Here is a 5,000-nt window from a genome sequence, read left to right as displayed (position 1 = left end):
AAAAAATGAAATTAACCAAAATTGTTTGGCATTTGAAAGCCAAAAATGTCACAACCAAAGACTGCCTCGGGTAGGAAAGAGAAGCTACAGTTGTCATTCAAAAATTCTATACTGTATGTCAATATACAGTAGGAGATCCAGCAGCTACTGACCAGGATACTAACATGATGACCATGGTACTGACATGATAATATATGTCAGTATCGTGTAGGTCTCATGGTCAGTATCATGTCAGTATTATGTTAGTATCATGGTCAGTATCATGGTCAGTATCATGGTCAGTATCATAGTCAGTATCATGGTCAGTATCATGTCAGTATTATGTCAGTATCATGGTCAGTATTATGTCAGTATCATAGTCAGTATCATGTCAGTATCATGGTCAGTATCATGTCAGTATCATAGTCAGTATCATGTCAGTATCATGGTCAGTATCATAGTCAGTATCATAGTCAGTATTATGTCAGTATCATAGTCAGTATCATGTCAGTATCATGGTCAGTATCATGTCAGTATCATAGTCAGTATCATGTCAGTATCATAGTCAGTATCATAGTCAGTATCATGTAAGATAGGAGATTAAACCATCAGGATATCCAGCAATATCTAAAATAATAGTGTGTTTCTAGTTCTATCCGAAAAGAATATACACGTACATATCTTTAATTGTGATTTATCTCTTTGACAGTAGCTTTCACAGTGACAATTCAGGTCATTTGGATTCAGCATTCTGAAAGTTATCTACTACACCAATCATACACAAATAAAGGCTTATGAGCAACGGTTGTTTACACTTCATATACTGTATACTACAGGCACACAAGCTCTGACTATGATCGGCTGAGGTGTGGCTAAATAGTAGTCTAACAGACCAATTATTTGTTTACCAACATTGAGACTAGATGCACAGGTGATTGTTTCATACAATCAATTCTCAACCTGTTGTTTAGGGGTGCGCTGGTTTCAGCACACCCCAACCCCCTCTTGTGTGTTGGCTAGTGCTGCGCGCCCTAGCGAGACCTGACAGAATGGGTTTGACGCTTGCGCAGTATGACGCTTGCAACCAGTGTGACGTCGTCTGTTAAGGGGTCTATAGTAATAGTAGTAAACACAGTAGGTAAATGTATATAGGTTTTTGGACACCTACAAGTATAAGGTTACGGTATTTAAAAATGAACTTTAGCTATTACACTGATACAATTAACACACTTTACACTTTATTGCTGCTCAGTACACTTCTATTATAACCTTATTTCCTACTTGTATTAAGCCTTGTTTTTTATTATATATATTTTTTAAATGATTGGATATTGTTGTTGGACATTGTTAGCACAGTACGGCGGAGCATGCCACACCAACATTTCACTGCACATACCTGTGTGACTGTGTGCCAAATTAATCTTCTTGATTCTTGAATGTTGAATCAAATGCAATCAAAAGCTGCTGGATCCTTCAAGAAAACATAATTGGACAATAATTGGACAACAGTGGTCCTTACCGGCTTTTGAGGTTTGTTTTGGACTAGCAGCATTGTGCATTTCCAATCTACAATATGGATAAAAGGACTAGGAAATCTTGGGTCATGAGTCCCGCTGTGTTATTAAAACAATCACGGTCTTAAAACATACAGGATGAACACCAGCGTCCCTATTTTGGGCATGTCATAGTCAAACATTCAGCGAAAAAAGGCAAATGCAGTGTGACGCATTATGAGCTTGGCAATCTTTGGAGAATATTTTTAGTTTCTAGAGGTAAAAAAGGAGAGGGCCTTTTATAGACCCCTGGGGGACTCCGGTCAAGTAAGTATAAACAGCTACTGTGGTTCAAGGGTTCAAGGTTCAAGATCGTCATTATTGTTCGAAGGTAAATAAGGATAAAACATATTTTTGTTCGGCTCCTTCAGATATCGAAGCAGCATAAGTAATAATAGTAAAAAATAAAAACGAACAAACAAAAAGACAGTAGGCTAATAATAAAAAGAGAATGCAACTTAAAATCAATGTAGCCTACCATGTATACTGTATATATACAACATAATATGTTGTAAAAACTAAATGTTTTCAAATGGGAGTTCGGGGCCAAATACATATCAATTTCAGGGTCCTTGACATGTTTGAGAACCACTGGGGGTGAGAGGCTGAATAGGTGAGTCTCCTCCCAGACCCCCCCCCTCTATCTCTCTCTCTCTCTCTCTCTCACACACACGCACGCGCGCACGCGCGCACGCACACGCACACGCACACGCACACGCACACACACACACACACACACACACACACACACACACACACACACACACACACACACACACACACACACACACACACACCTTGTCCTGGTTTCACCCTCTCTGAGGTGCGGACAGACAAGACAGATCTAATCAGATCCTCTCTCTCTCTCTCTCTCTCTCTCTCTCTCTCTCTCTCTCTCTCTCTCTCTCTCTCTCTCTCTCTCTCTCTCTCTCTCTCTCCTCTCCACCTGCCACCGATCCACTCAGCATCGTTAGGAACTAAGGGAGGGAGAGAGAGGAGGGCAGTGGGAGAAGTTACATTTAAAGTCTGCCAGTGCCCTGCAATTATGAAGTATTATAATACTTTACTTTATAAGTCATTATAATAGGCTTTATAATGTGTTACGATTGCATTATGAGTGCTTATAACTGTAATTATACAGTTTTGTAAGCAGATTACAATGCATTTATACTTGGCCTTAAATGCTTTATGATGTGTTATGATTATTGTTATAAAGCATGATGACTATTTATGAGTGCTTATAACTATAATACTATAGTGTGTTCAGTGTTATAAGCAGATTATAATGCATTATAAGAATGTCTATCTGTGTCTCCTAGGGTAGTTAATACACTCACAAAAACATGTACTGTAGTAATCCTGGTCGCTATACCGCCTCCCCCATGACAGCCGGGGTGCCTGATCGAAGGGAAAGGAACTGTTTGGAATAACGTGTTCCTTCCACGCGCTACGTCCTACCGGGGAAACTTCCCCCTGTCAGGTGACAAGAAGGTCAGTTGGCTCTCATGCATTGAAGGAGGCATGAGCTCGGCCCTGGGCTCCCTAGGCTGTTGGGGGGAGTGTAGCGCTCAGGATCACTTAGAAAATTGGCACTGGGTGAAAAAGGGTTACAAAAATCGCGGGATAAAAAAATATATTAAAAAAAGAATGTCTAACACATTATAGACATTGGATGCATAGCATTGAAAAATATGACTCATTATGCAACATGCCCATTTCAGAATTATATATTATGTTATTGTACTATAATTATTGATCATTAACCACTTAAGCCCTATATGTTATACTTCATCTATTAAAAAATAGCCAATGTGCAAGCTCACAACGAGTCGCGATGCGACGCCTTGTGCGTGAGCTTGATATTTCAGAGTAATTTAAAAGATTTTTGATTAATAATTTGATTAATTATGAATAACCTAAATCTGCAAAGTACCTAATAACTAAAGCTGTCAAATATATCTAGTGGAGTAAATAGAACGATACTTGCCTCTGAGACGTAATGGAGTAAAGTAAAAGTACCTCAAAGTTATACTTAAGTAAATGCACTTAATTGAGTAAATGTAATTAGTTACTGGAGGAGGGGAATGGGGGGAAGTTAAATTTAAAGTGGCGATGACACAATTAATGTCAAATTAATCCTCCCCCCATTTCTCTCTCCACTCCTGAGACACCAACATAGAACCACTCAGATGAACACACACATATTCGCAAACCTCACATCTCTGCAAATCAGAACCCCCCACCCACACACACACACACACACACACACACACACACACACACACACACACACACACACACACACACACACACACACACACACACACACACACACACACACACACACACACACACACACACACACACACACACACACACATCTATTGTCGCTGTCGGGTGGAAATCTTGTATGTCCAAAACGGTTAATTTTAGGAGATGAAGAAAAAGATCCTGTGTTCCAATGTAATGTAATGTAATAATTATTTAGTCACTAGCTTTTGTTAATTGCTTTTCATTGGTTCAATATTTATAAAACCCATGGAGCCACTTAACCACTTTCACCTAATTCAAAAATGACAACAAATAGCTGATAAGCTTGTAGAGCGGCTATTTTTGCTACTCGTATGACAAAATATGGCATTACATTTACAAAAGAAAACCATAAAGAGTTGAAACATGGAGATGTGAGGTTTCTGACCGACACCGACGCTATGCAACTGCGTGAGTGCACGTGGCCTAATCTGTGTGGGAGCTCGGCTCTGCGTGGCGCGCAATGCTAGTTCTGTGGCACGCTAATGGGGCGATGGGGGTGAGTGGGAGGGAGATGGGGGGGACCGGGGGATGGGCGATTGGCGTCTCTAATTATGGCTTGATACTAAAGAGTAATTAGTGAGCTGTGTGGCTGATGGCGGCAGCTTTTGGTACGTCTGACTCGATTGCGAGAGATAAGAGCCGCGTGCAGAAGCTGCGAGCCATCCTACGGGGCTAGCACACGCACACGCACACGCACACGCACACGCACACGCACACGCACACGCACACGCACACGCACACGCACACGCACACACACACACACACAATATGAAATCGAATGCCATTTTTATTTTTGTGGATGTTATATCGGGATAATTCTCAGGAAGAAATGCCTTTGCTTGGCAAAAACCATGCACATCGATTATACTCTGAAACCACCATCCACTCATCACAGTATAGGCTACTCTCAGAGTTAGTTAGAAAGATGGATACCTTTATCGATCCCATGGGGCTAATCTAGGCGCCAGAGACAGCACAGTAGTAAACGTTACAGATACAGGGCATAGAAGTAAAGCAGGTACAAAAGAACAATGAAGACGAAAAGTATACAGACGTATATACACCCTTCACGATCATCCCGCCTGGTGCGGAACACAAAGACACCGTCAATAAATAGAGTCATCCCTGAAATGAAAAGGTTTGAGAAGCACTGCT

This window comes from Gymnoscopelus braueri, assembly GCF_963280865.1.
Source record: "Gymnoscopelus braueri genome assembly, chromosome: 4".
Lineage (NCBI taxonomy): Eukaryota > Metazoa > Chordata > Actinopteri > Myctophiformes > Myctophidae > Gymnoscopelus > Gymnoscopelus braueri.
Note: the sequence above shows the minus strand (reverse complement) of the source record.